The sequence below is a fragment of the Ambystoma mexicanum genome, chromosome 1q (assembly GCF_040938575.1).
Source record: "Ambystoma mexicanum isolate Mex_15411 chromosome 1q, UKY_AmexF1_1, whole genome shotgun sequence".
NCBI classification, from domain to species: Eukaryota; Metazoa; Chordata; class Amphibia; order Caudata; family Ambystomatidae; genus Ambystoma; species Ambystoma mexicanum.
Window position 1 is genome coordinate 470,389,360 of NC_090922.1, and position 14,495 is coordinate 470,403,854.

The 14,495-nt window shown below is 45.5% G+C and overlaps 1 protein-coding gene across 2 annotated transcripts in view; it reads left to right on the forward strand.

The window, feature by feature from the left end:
* KCNN4 (potassium calcium-activated channel subfamily N member 4) overlaps positions 1–14,495 on the forward strand; it is a 569,890-nt gene that overhangs the window by 472,545 nt on the left and 82,850 nt on the right. The gene's annotated exons all lie outside the window — the stretch shown is intronic.

Below are 14,495 nucleotides of genomic sequence, written 5' to 3' on the forward strand. Positions count from 1 at the left end.
CTTGTGTTGGGTCACATGAGGATCTATTTCCCTTGGACAGGGAAGACTCACAGTAGAGCGGTGTTGGTGGCTCAATATTAAGTTTCCATTCATACCTCTAGCTCAGGCTATGAAGAAGAAAGTGCATTCTTATGGTGATGGATTATGACCGAAGTGATGATGACAAACAGCAATGTCGATGATGCCTCTAACTAGAGTGTGAGGTACCAAGAGTGCTACGTTTTGTCTGTCGACTTTCACAGAATAACACAGGTGTGTGTGATAAACTTCCCTAGATGTTCCAATGATTGAACATAGTCATTCACACACTGAATGTGAACGTCCCTGCTGTCTTGCAGGGGTCGGAGCACACACTGAAATGTTAGGTCTCCCCTGTCTCACAGGAGTGTGGCCAAAAACTGGACTTGTACGTTTCTCCGATCTCACAGAGGTGGTGGCACACACTGGATTTGTATTACTCGCCTCTCTCACAGGAGTGTAGCAACACACTGAATTATGTTTCTCTGATCTCACAGTGGTGGAAGTACACACTGAATTTCTATGTCTCTCCTTTCTCACAGGGGAGGAGGCACACACTGAATTTGTACATCTCTCCTCCAATATATTCGTATGCTTTTCCTGGCTTGCAGATCTGGGGGCACAAACTGACTTTGTACATCTTTCCTCTCTTGCAGGAGTTACGTCGCACACTGCATTTTTATGTCTCTACTCTGTTGCTGTGGTGGGAGAACACAGAATTGTTATGTCTCTCCGCTGTCACAGAGATGGAGACACAGGGGGTCATTCCGAGTTTGGAGGCATCCATGGCTGCCTCCAAACCCGGGTCCGGTGTCTCTGAATGGGGACTTACCGGGTCATTCCATTTCCCATTCAGAAAACCGTTCCCCATTCACATTTGAGCCTCCATAGGGCTCAATGGGAATGAGGAAGGAGCTAATAATGGGCCCGCAAATTGCTGGCCCGTTATTTGCTCCATGGTCCCTTAACGGGTCCCGCTAAGGACGGTTGGTCAGACCAGCCGTTCCTGGTGGGACTCGCTAAGGGACCTCGGAATGTGGCGGTAGGGGGTTAACGGCACTGGCATCCTTACCAGTGCCGTTAACCCCCTACCGCCAAACTCGGAATGAGGCCACAATCTTAATGTTTATGTCTCTCCTGCAGGGCATCGGGACACACTTCATTTTTATGTCCCTCCTCTATTGCAGGGGTGGGCGTACACATTACATTTTTACATTTACATCTGTCCTTCTTGCAGGAGTGGGGGACATGCTGATATTGTATGCCTCTCCTCTTTCCAAGAACTGGGCGCACACATTGAATTTGTACATCTTTCCTCCCGCGCAGGGGAGGAGGCACACACTGAATTCTCACATCTATCCTCTCCCACAATAGTGGGTGCACACACTGAATTTCCACATCTCTTCGCCACTAAAGTTTTATGCCTTTCCTGTCTCGCAGATATGCGGGTACAAACTGAATTTGTACATCTTTCCTCTCTTTCAGGAGTGATGTCACACACTCAATTTCTATGTCTCTACTCTGTTGCAGTTGTGGGAGAACACAGAATTGTTGTGTCTCTCTTCTGTCGCAGGGGTGGAGACACGCATTTAATGTTTATGTCTCTCCTGTATTGCAGGGCATCGGGACCCACTTCATTTTTATGTCCCTCCTCTATTGCAGGGGTGGGCATACGCAGGGAATTTTTACATTTACATCTGTCCTCTCTTGCAGGAGTGGGGGACATGCTGACATTTTATGTCTCTCCTCTTTTGAAGGACTGGGTGCACCCATTGACCTTGTACATCTTTCCTCCCTCGCAGCAATGGGGGCACACCATGAATTTTTGCATCTCTCCTCTCTCACAGGAATGGGGCACACGCTCAATTTGTATGTCTCTCTTCTCTCTATGGAGTGCAGGCATACCCTAAATTGAGTTGTTTTTCCTCTGTCTCATGGGTGGATGGATACATGCATTGAAATGTTATGTGTCTCCTCTCTTACAGGAGTGGGTGTGCACACACTACATTTTTACATCCCTCCTCTCCCACAGGAATGGGGCACACATTGCATTTTTACATCTTTCTGCTCTGGCAGGTGTGGAGAGAACATTGCCTTTTACGTCTCCTCTCCCTCAAAAGGGTGTGGCCATGTACTGAATTTATATGTCTCTCCTGTCTCGCAGAGATGTGGGAACACACTGAATGTGGATGTCTCTCCTCGCTCTCAGGGTGTGGGGGACACAACCACTGCATTTTTATATCTCTTTTTGAGCTCACTCAAATCCAAGCCAGAATACCTGAATGTGATATCACTATGATGCTCTCGGCCGAATCCTTGTATGATCCCCACATCTGTGTATTGGCTTTGTGATCTCGTCCAAATCCTATGAGAGAATTCGGACATCACAGTTCTTCTGCGGGCTCTTGTGGACTCTCCGCGAATACGCCAGTTGAGCCAACGGGTGATTCACAGGTGGTCGGCGGAGGGAGTTTGGAGAAATTTGCTCAGGGAGAAGTGAGTACAATCATAATTCAGCACTTACAAGTGGCAGGAGTTTACAATAAGCATTACATCAAATATGGCAACAAGACATGATGGCAGTTGCCAACAATTCTATAAGGACACTGTCCATAGCCCTGTCCCAAACGGCCACGTCCCAATCTCCAGGTGGAGCGTTCTGCAAATGTATGCTTCATGTCAAGCACTGGTTGTGATTCCTAGCTTCCAGTCAGTGTTACGTGCTAGTGGGAGACATTGCCGGGCTTGCAGTTTAACCCATCACCTCCATGTGTCCAAGTCCTTGTCACAAACATAGGTTTGAAATGTTTTTTCCTGAAACCAACTAGATCAAGGCTTTGATCCACAGATCCAAGATAGCAGCTTTTCAGAATATTTTGACCAGGTATAAACCAACTAAATGCTGAGTTTGAGGTTTAATATGGAAAATTGCATATGTATTTATCTGACACATGCTACGTCTCATAAATGACCAGATGAAATCCTACTATTCTTACAAAAAGGAAGTTGATCATAGTGCATAACACGCTCGTCAAATTTCTTTAAGTTGTTTTAGACATTAATGAAAAAATACCACGCAACTGTATCTATTGCTTTTTAGGGATAAGTGACACCTGGTGCATACAAAAGGAATGCTGTAAGTCTGAAGAGGGGAGAATCAGATTTGTGGAGGGCTGCTTATATGGCAGGATGCCCCCACCCTCTCCACATTCATGCCTCGCAAGCCTTGCTGATCCCTGTCACAACAGGGCATCGGCAGTAGCTGCCATTGGCAATTTAGGGCTGACATTCAGATTTTCCAAGTGCCAGCTTCTGAAGGTGTTTGTGTTACATTCTCTTAGCACACTTCCTGGCACTCACAGGGAGTTGTTGCAAGCCAGCAGGCTACAAAGGTGGACACACTAATGAGTTACCTAAGAGGGTGTCTGCATTGTGTTAAGAACCTCTATGATTGCTACCATTTGCAGTGGGTTGAACTTCATTGGTGTCCTTTAATCATGGTCTCGGGAGGATAGCTCAGGGGCAATGCACTCGCCTTGGAAGCAAGACGACGGGAGCACCACAGATTCGATCCCCGGGTCCTGCTTAGAAACCTCTGGGTATTAAGCGCATTATAAATAAACTATCATATCATGTTATGAGGTTTATTTGTGTTGTTTTACTTTTGTTGCGCTTAATATTATCTCCTGCTAATGTACTGGGTAGGTTACTTATTGGCCCCTTAAGCAGGCCGCGACCAGCATATAAAATAGGTGACAGTCTTTTTCTCCATCCCCTATCACAAACAGAAAGGGAACTGGAATGTAAATGAACGTCAAGTATAATTACACGCTCTATCCATGTCTGCCTAAACTGTACCTCAGTGGGTTAAAGCGTGGAAGTGATCTGTGTGCCACTGGCATTCTCAAGGCTAAATACTATCTTAGGCCTCTGAGAGCAATAAAAAAAAAGAGTATGTTTGTGAAAGCTCTTAAACTCCCTGGCATCATTCTAGCTTATTAAGAATAATAGGCTAAGAACCGCGGGGTCATCTTTGACTCCACCCTTTCCTTCTCCGCCCACATCTCTGAGGTCTCTAAAAAGTCAAATTTCCGACTGCACCTCCTCAGAGGTACTCTGCCTTTCCTCTCCTTCCCCCAGAAGCTCATGGTATCTCAAACTCTGGTTCTCTCTAGGTTGGACTACTGTAACAGCCTCTTTCTAAATCTACCTGCCTCTGCTCTCCGCCCTCTGCAACTAATCCAGAACAGGACTGCAAGACTTGTCCTTGGCCTCAAGCCCTGGGATCGTATCTCTCCAGCTCTGAAATCTCTCCACTGGCTCCCAGTGGATGCAAGGATTAAATTCAAAACCATCTGCATTGTCCACAAGGCTTTCTGGGGCCTGGGTCCAAAATACCTTCAGCTATCCCTCCGCAAATACCTCCCCTCTCGAGCTCTTCGCTCCTCTATCTCCAACTCACTCAGGGTCAGTCTTTTTTCTAAGAAACGAGCTGGGGTTAGATCTCTGTCTTCGGCTGGGGCCTCCCTCTGGAACAGCCTCCCTGCCACTCTAAAACTTGAGGAGAACCATCTCCAGTTCCGGAAGCACCTCAAGACCTTCCTCTTTTCTTCTGCTTTCGCTCCCCCTCTCCCCTGCTGATCTGTTCTCTGTTGGCACCGTGCACCTGGCCACCCTCTATCTTTTGGGCCCAGGTACCTGCTCATCCTGCCACCCTCCCGCACTGCCTCCGGGCCACCCCTTGCACTGGGGTCTGTATCTGTACCCATACAGCCCCCCCCTTTTTCTTCCTGCACTTATCAGACCTACCCTGTGTGCTGCCTTAATCCTAGCACTTGCAAATTGCTGGCTGCATTCCCACTGTTTGTTGCCTTTATTATTTATTTATTGTTATTTATCCGTTTCTCCTCTGCTTCACACTTTCCACCTCTCCCCCCTTCCATGCACTTTTCCCCTCCCCCCTCTCCCATGCACTTGCGCATTCTCAATGTCACTGGGCCTAGTAAGATCGCTGTTTTGTTCTCCCCTGTTCCCCTCCCTTGCCTTGTCGCGCTCCGAAACACTTGTGTACGAGCGCGATAGAAATAAAATATCAATCAATCAATAAAGCAACACTTTGAGCTGCATGAATAAGTGTAATAGCAAGTGTTTTGTGCCGCCCTATAATACATTGGAGGGTGCGGCAGCACTGAGCAACATGATACAAGAGAAATGGGCAGTGTTTTATGTGCTTTTTAAAATGTCAAAACAAACCTTTACTATTAATGTTAGCGGTTTCTGGCCCAAAGTTCTATGAGATGCAGATGCAAGGTCTGTGGCGTAAACACACTTCAGGATCCTTATCTATGTCTCAAGCACAGTTTTGGGATCCACTATACACGTGTTTCCATAGCTTGGGATTCACTGTTGTACAGATCTAGTTATGCAGGGAGGATTGTGGGCTCCAAAACCCATGCAGTGAGGCCTAGGGCCTAATTCACAGAAGCGTTTTATAATGTCAAAACCCCCTTGGAAAACGCTCTGTGAATTAGGCCCTTCATCTCACAACATAGACTGAAGCTCCCCCTCCCTTCCTGCTAGTTAGTTACCAGTAACCAACCAGCCTTTTCCATTTGTATTCATACTCCTGGTTTGTATTGCTTAATAGCAATATTAATGATCTGACATGAATGTGTAAATTGCAATATTATTATAGATAAATGAGAAGCTTTTGATGTAAAACTGTCCACAATCTTTTGTCCACAAATGTTTGTGTATACTTTTGAAATAGAAAGCACACATACTATTGCAGTAGAATGGTGACAATTACAGTGTTAGATATGAGTTGTATCATTAATACTTTGTGTCATTGAATTGCAGGCCACAGTTCAACTTCAAAGTGCTCGCCTACCTGTGTAGTTTACCTTGCAAAAGGGGCACTATGCCAGGTATATTAAGGCATGATTGGCATGTCTGTTACATTGCTTGTTTATCTTGTGAAGTAAATTTAGTATTTATAAATCAGTCCGTACTCTTCTGTGGAGACTTGGCAATCAGCAGGAAGGTGCATGCATTTTAGATCTGGCTAGAGAGAGTTTAGCATTCTGCCAGAGCACTTGAAGATAGATATTAGAGGGGCCGTGGTGTCAGTCAGCTGCTCCATGAAGCAGAACGAGTGGTGAAAGCGTTGTTATAGTGATGGCCATTTTGGATGAACAAACTGAGCTAAGTTAGGGGGAGAGATTAGTGAATGATACTTTTATTTTCCTGCTGCTTCTTACACTGGCTGCCTGTTTGTCCCATGAGAATGGGCTCACAGCTCGCATGCAGCAGGATTGTCATGGGGATCTAAGTGCGAGTTTCTGTCCCACAAACACAATGTAGGGGTGGTCACCTGAGAGTACAGTATTCGGCACTCACGTGGGGGCTCCTCTTAAAAGTTGCAATGCAATGCCTTATCAATACATGCCATACGCGAGATCTCACGCAAAAGGCGTCAAGCAAGACGTGAATAGCTCGGGTCTACTTCCAGGATTTGACCGCAGGATAATCAACATGGAGGCTAAACAGGCTGCATTGGACGGAGCCAATGAATAATCCCAGTCAAGGGACCAGACGATTTTCCGTATTAAAAGGGATGGAACTCCATGAACAATTGGTTATATGTCTCAATAAGTATCTTTGCACTCAGCCCCTCTCCTTGGGCCTCGATGGTAAAGTGATGAACTTTCTCTCTGCACTCTAACCGGCTACTTGACTACTCTAAATGACAGCGCTGAGTGTCGCTGCACTTAGGGCCTCATTACGACCCTGGCGGAACGGGTTACCGGGCTCCGCAAAAGGAGGTGGACCCGTTAAACCCGTTCCGCCACATTACGAGGTCCCCTCGCGGGAACCGGTAAGGACGCCTGGTAAAACCAGGCGTCCTTCCCGGGTCCCGCGAGGGGAAGAGGGAGCAAACAACGGGCCACTCGTAATCGGCCCATTGTTTGCTCCCTCTCCCATTCCCATTCAGCCCAATGGGGACTGAAATGGGAACGGGGAAGGTCCGGGCCCGGGTTCCTGGAGGGAGGAATTACCAGGCCCCCCAAACTCGGAATGGCCCGGTAATTCCCCATTCTGGGAACCCGGACGCGATTTCGGCGGCAGCCATGCCGCCAATAGCAGCATGGCTACCGCCGAGGTCGTAATGAGGCCTTTAGTCTACTTGTGGACTGTACCACTAAGTGGTTCAAACCTTTTGGTGTACAATACATTGCAACTCCCATGCACTATTGTTTTCCACCGCCTGTCCTGAAGAAAGCTGGATAAAGTTCTCTGAGCATAATAAAGAAACCTTTCACAACATTCTCAAAAAAAGCACAGAAAAAAGCACAGTGCTAATGGCCTTTTGGCTACACTTCAACTGGTGTCTGAACAAGGCTCAATTATAACAAGAACTCCCTCCCTTGTAACTATTTGTCCCACTTCAATGTCTGTTCATAATTATGGCTGGAAGCTAATTTTGCAGAATGCGTGCCATAGAGTTCACAAACACTTGCAAACATCACTCTGAGAGTCCAGTAGCCGGACACCGGAATTCACAAGATTTTATTAAGTGTACCTCATAGTGAAATTGTTTTGTTACTTTTAGCCTCAGAGGTCTGTAGGAATACTTGTCTGCCCGTTAGGACATGCATATTTTGACTTGCGGGGGCAAGTACAGCATTGCGGTGGCCCCAAACCACCATTTAAATTGCAAAAAATACTTTACTGTTTGACTAGTAGTTACATTAACCTTAACTCTTAATCGTATTTCAAGTTTGTTTATTTAGAATATTTGTCAGTGGCACCATGTAAAGGTGTGTGTCGCATGAGAGTCCATTCATCCTTTCTGCACATCTCACACTCACTTTGCAAAATTCAGATAGGAAACTGTAAGTTCTATTGCCCAGCAGAAAAATGCAACTGAATGTGAGGCCTTGCATGTGGATTGAGGGGAGGACTTCCTGGCACAGCTTGCTTGATGCCAGCATGTAAACTGTTATTAAATAACCATGATAAGTGTTCTTGCTTCAACTGGCATTTTGGTGCAACCAGTCTAGGTATGTCTACATGTGCCCTGGCTTGCTTTACTGTAATATGTTATTACGTGTCTAGACTGGTCTACTTTGTGCAACCAGTTGGGCATGTTTTAATTGTGGCATGGCATTTTTAATAGCAAAGCATTATATTAACTAAAGCATTAATGTTTCTGTGCACTGCTGGTGACTTGCATGTATTGGATTTTTGGATTGGTGTTACCCTACAAAACAATTGCAAAAGCGCTGGCCTTTAAGCCAATTATTCTGTGAAAGTGTGCTGTATAATGCATTAAACCCCTGCAGCAGCACGTTCATGCGTATTGTGCAAGCGTGGTAATCTAGGCTGGCCCAGAGTGTGGAGCAACATGTGGTTTGTTGCCAAGTTGGGGGGCCCTCAGCATGGCTCTCAGGGGGGCCCCCAAATTTTGTTATGCCACTGGGTGGAGGAGTTACACAAGTGGAAGTGACAGTGAATGGGGGTGTCTTTGTGACACGATAGAGCTTTGTTTCCAATAGTACCCTTCCCACTACTGTATCTGGAAGCACTTGTGCCATGTGTTCACATTGGTGCGCCACTGCCATGTGTTTCTGTTCTGCTGTACGTTGCAGTGAATGTTGTTCTCCATGTTATGCTATGCGCATTACATTGCCCTCTGTGGGGTTACAGAGTTGAATGTCATCTCTCTCTTGCAGCGACGGAGATCTCTCCTGCAGCGATGGAGATGTCACAGACTCAGTATCTTCCCAGGGGTCCTAAATGCGTATCATAAAATGCAGCCATTATACAGTAACCTGTGCAGGCAGAGTGTGTGCAGAGTATGACTTTCCAGGAATAGCTGGAAGATCAGATCAACTCTGTTCCTGATCAGCTCTGCTTATGAACCATCATGTTTGCCATCGGCTCCCCATATGAGCAGCTCTAGCAGTGATGGATCTATGTGATCATTTCGGGGAAAAAACAGTGAATCCCAAAATACGGATTTATTTTTTTCTTTCACCCCATTTCAGTGCATATATATGCATTAGGAGGACCCCTGCTCCACCACAACTCTCCCATACCCATTCACATATTATTATTAACTTTACTCACCCCTCACATATATATGCAGTGAAATGGGTCATCCGAAATTCTGTGTTCTGGGATTCGCAGTGATTGTCTGCAATATGTTGGGGTGATACTCTAGTGATCGCCTGTGCCTTGGATCAGGTCTACTTTTGATCAGCTCTGCTTGGAATCACCAGTATTGTAACCATTTCTACGCATGCCATTTGTGATCAGCTGTTTTTCAGAGCTCTGATTGTGAATCACACTGGGTGTGATCAGGTTTGTGTGTTTGTTACCAGTACTGTGCGTCGTCAAGACTGTGCGTGATCAGTTCTGAATGTGTCCGGTACTCTGTCATCGGTACCGTTTGTAATCAACACTGCTTGTGATGAGTGCAGGTGTTGATCAGTACTGCTTGTGGTCAGCTCCTCTTGTGAACCACACTGTGTGCAATCAGCACTGCCTGTGCCAGTAATGGGTGTCACCGGGACTGATGGCGATCGAGAGAGCAGTTTGTGAGCTGCTCTGCTTGTGATCGGCTCTACTTGGAATCAGGACTAGTTGTGATCGCCCATTCCAGGATCAGTATTGCTTCTGATTAGCAGCGCTGCTTAGGATCAGTACTGCTTGACCGACTCAGCTTGTGGATATCTCTGGTCCTTTTTGCCTGCGATCATTGGTCCTTGAGATCAGCTCTATCCTTGATCAGCAGTCATGATAAACCCACCCTCGCACCTGCCTCCCTCGCATGCTGCGGGAATGGCACTGAAACTCAGGAGGCAAGTTGATCAGGGAAATATGATTTATTTTTTGTTTTTTCTAATCACCTTTCCTGCAACACCGTGATGCTGGGAAGAAATTACGCAGAACATGCACCAAGACACTGCTGGACATGTCATGTATTTTAGAGAGTTAATATATCAAGATTTCATTGTCCCTATTTTACCTAGATTTTCTAACACTTATATACCTTTGGAGTAAGACCAACTTATCTAGCTTGACATGTGTTAATCAGTCTAAAAACAGTGTATTCTACTACTAAGCCTCATTCTCATAGCTGCAGAAGTCATTTATATTGGTCCAGAATCAATATCTCAAACAAGTCTTAAGAAAAGACAGCATACAACATTAAAACTGATATAGCACTTATGAGTCAATCTTTGAACTGATGATTGCTAAAATACATCTCACTTCTCAACAAGATAATCTTTTGGGAAACTTGATTTCTGTTTATGGCATATGAGATATTATATAAATGTCATCATCTAACACGTTTCTGACTTCTAACATCAATTCTCGACATTCATCAGGGAAGTATTAATTAACAAAACAGTTTGATGTTATATCTACTTGTATCAAATATTTAATTATTCCGATATCTGTGTAAAGATTGACTTGTGAGTGTTATATCATTTGTAATGTTGCATGTTGTCTTTTCTTTAAAAAAAATGACATTGATTCTTGACTAATATAAACATCCCAAATGTACAATAAATGATTTTTGCATATATGAGAATGATGTATTTTAGAGATCAATACAACTTTAGAGCAAAAGCAATCCTCGTGGAAAGACCAACTAGCAGAGCATGGAAAGCATTGGATTTCTTTAGCGGGTGCATGAAGGGCAGCTCTCAGATTGTCCGAAGGGAGATGTTTAGGTCAACATGTTGCCTGAGCCAGATCCGTGGGAGGGAGAGTGGTGGCAGCAAACTCTTTAATACCCTCACCTTTGACTTGTCAAATGCTGGATTGTGCATTATATACCACACTGACCTAAAACAAAGTACCAAACCTTTGTGTTTTGCTATTGTACGCACAGTTTAGAGAATGTGCTGAGTTTTTCTGCAAGTGTATGCAAATGTGGTTAGGCTGTGAGGAGCTTTTCCAGGTACTCCCTTTCTCCATCCCGCTCATTTCTCTATCTTGTGTTCGCTTCAATTTTTTCTATTCCCCTTCGATAGACCCCTTTCTTTTCTTCTCTCTGTCTGCCCCCCTTCACTTCATGCGATCTCTTCCCAGTACATCTGGTCTTCTTTCTCCACCTGATTCTCGATTTTCTCTCTGTTATTTGTCCCCACCGCATTCCCTCAAATCCTACCACTTTCTCCTCGACACACATTCTTCCCCTTCGTCTCTTGGTCTGCCTGCATCTCAATTTCTTTCCTTATCTGGCCTTGGTCGTGCCTCTCACTAGCTCTTCTTTTTCATCAACCCATCTCCGCTCCCCACAGACGTCATTTCACCAAAATGCCAGGGGTAGCGAAGGTGACATCACACGACCCTTGACCTCCAATGACATCACAGGAAGTGATAACATTTGAACCCAGCCCCCAAGTGACATCGCAGGAAGGAATGGTACAAGACCTTTCACCCCTTGGCAAAACAGGAGTGGCATCACATAGCATTGTTCCACAGTGCACTAAGAAAAAGTATAGTTGCAATATCACTGTAATATTATATACATTTCATACAAGAATGGATCCCCGTATGTGGCGGTAATATCAGTATGTGTAGGCCCATATTACCAAATAACTGTAAATGTAAGCAGACGTCCAACATAAAAACCTGGACTATTGTACATTACTCTGGCTAAACTGTAAACAGACCGAGTTTCTCAAGGAGGCTTAAACCCCAAAGCGCATACATAAAGTGCTTTCCAAGTGTCTTGCCACAGACTGGAAACCGCAACTGACCAACACAAGTCCAACCAGAAGACAATCAGAGGCTGCACCACTTCATGTTTTAACACTTGGACTAAACATGCAGGAATGTTCTTGTGAATAGCGCACTTTGAACAATTGCACAGCAACCCACTCCCGCCAGTGACCCAGAGCCTGAATATCCCCCAACCATTTTCATCACGGGCACCCCACTATCCACTGTGAGTCGCTACTGGCCCTCTGTCAATATCTTTAAATGTCTGGCACCCACTCCAGCCCTCCAACACCTTACACCTCCAATGCCTTGCTTTAACACCTTCATGTTTACACAGTGCCACCCTCCAGCAACTTAAGTCTCCAGTACCCTCCTTCAACACCCTAGCAGGGTGAGACTCAGTTACCCTCCTCAAACATCTTATATCTGCATTCAATACATTTCAACACTTTTACAACACATTACGTCTCAAACGCTCTCTCACAACATCTGTAAATCACTAGTTCAACCTATTAAGTCTCCAGCACCAGCCTCCATAACATTAAGCCTCAAGCACACACCTCAAACTCAGAGTTGTGCCAGTGGTTATGAATGATTTGAAACCTTCCAGCCATCATCTTTCTGTTTTGCTTATTTGGTAAGTAACCCACAGTTTTTATTGTTAGATGGGAGATACAGGGGAATGTTGTGTTTCAGGTCACAGCAGCAACAGCTCCATGACATCACCTCTAGAAAAGGCCCATTTAATTTCTTTTGTCCTTTATATGTTGCTTAGTGCCAGACTCCTCGAGCTTCTAAGCACTGGAGCAGGAACTGAACCCATGTTGCACTGCATCCTCTTGTTCCCAAAGAAAGTGTGTTGCCCCTGGGCTATCCTTCCAAATATATATATTTTTTGCTTGACAAAAGCAACAGATGGTTTACTTCAAAGGCGGATGGCAACTTCATGTAAATTATCTAACCTTGCATCTATCTACAGTGCCCTGGCAGGATTGGTGGCAGAAGCCACTGGGACACACCCCTTTCATCACAGGCCCAGTGGCTCACTGGATCTGCAAAGCAGACACTGAGAAACACTGATAAGATTGGTTTTCATGCTGTGCTGTCACTGAGTACTGCCGGCTGCCCTTACCCATTCCCAGCTAGCTAGACCTAGCCGCACACCCTTCCTGTTGCTACAGTACTGGGTATGAGCTGCACAGACAGCCCCGCCTCTGAACCCAACCATTCAGGCATTCTTCACTAATGGACTGCCAACCTGTTAGTGATGGTGGCATCATAGTTCTTCCAGCATCCTTGTTATTTCTGGAGCTAACAAGATCTAGAGTCCAGGTGAAAAAAGCTGTGGCTCATTTAGCTGCATTTACAACCGCCTTTTTCAGGTGCTACACAGATATCTGCTCGTAGCATTGCCTCATTGTCCAGTGGCCCAGGGGTCGCAAGGACAGGTCTAGGGGTACTAGAGGGGTATGCAGGGGTAGCATCGGCTACCTCTGGCAACCGCCAAATGACGTCCCTGCCTCTCCCAAACTTTCGTCCTCCTCACTTCTTAACTCTGCTTCTCATAGGGTACCCTGTTATATTTACCCTTTATGGTCATGCATCTTCCTCCCTCCTCCCCTTTTTTCACCTATCTCCTCCGATCTCCTTCTCACCACATCCCCCCTCCCGCCACCGCTTTTCTCCTCCCCTCTCTGCTCTCCCAGCTCATGTTCCACTACTTACACACTCCCCATTTCCTGTCTAGATCCATTGGTATAAGAAAATAAGTGAAAACAGAACACTATCTCCACGCTGTGGGATTAGACCGACCGCAGGCACTGGAGGGTGTAAATGTGTGCTCTGCTCCTCGGTTTGCTCATATCTGAGAAAGTTGGTTCCGCCCTGGGCACAATTGCAATATTGTTGCAACCTAATAACATCCATCACAGAAACCCAGAAGGCTCTGCAGCATTCAATTTATTTCAGGCATGTCGATCTTGAGTCCTATTTTTACAAATGCAAGAACCACCACAGGCACAAACCCTGCCAACCTGGGGAGCAATAATGCTGCCAGCCAGGGGGAAAATGCCCCATTTCTCCCAACAAGCCCAGCCCTTCCTTGGTGTCCGGAAAGGATTAGAGGCTTTGGTATACAATATTACCCTTTCCTTTTAAGTCCCCATGCTCAACGTGACACACACAAGCACTTGCTTTATTTACCATTGAGCAGCCTTGTGATCATGAAGGTAGAAAGAGGCATGCTTCATTACACAGATCAGAGGACTTTCCAGTGGGAACAAGGTTCCGAAACCTTGCTGAGGTTAAAAGTAGAGTACAGAAAGGGCTAAATGTGTTGGGATTAAGCAGTTGGCATATGCAATCCTTACAACATGTATGCTTTTTTATCTATCGATAATAGTGTGAAAATGAAAATACATTACAGATGAACTTGTTGGCACTCTATAATGACACTGCTACATATTTATTCAGGAGATCACTCAAGCTAGTTCTTCCATGTGCTTCTATATGTCAGCATGGACTTCGAGGGGAGAGCAGTGAACTAGGCCATCACGTCTTCTTTTGAGAAGTTGCTTTTACTAAACCACCAGATGCCCGCTCCTTAGATGGGCCACCTTTACAGAGCCTTGAAAGCGAGGTGCATCGAGGGAGCCCAAAAGACCTGACTATGTGTCAGTCATGCCTGCGGCAGGTGTGCAAAAGTGGTGAGCACTAGACTGTTGTCTCCCCAGATG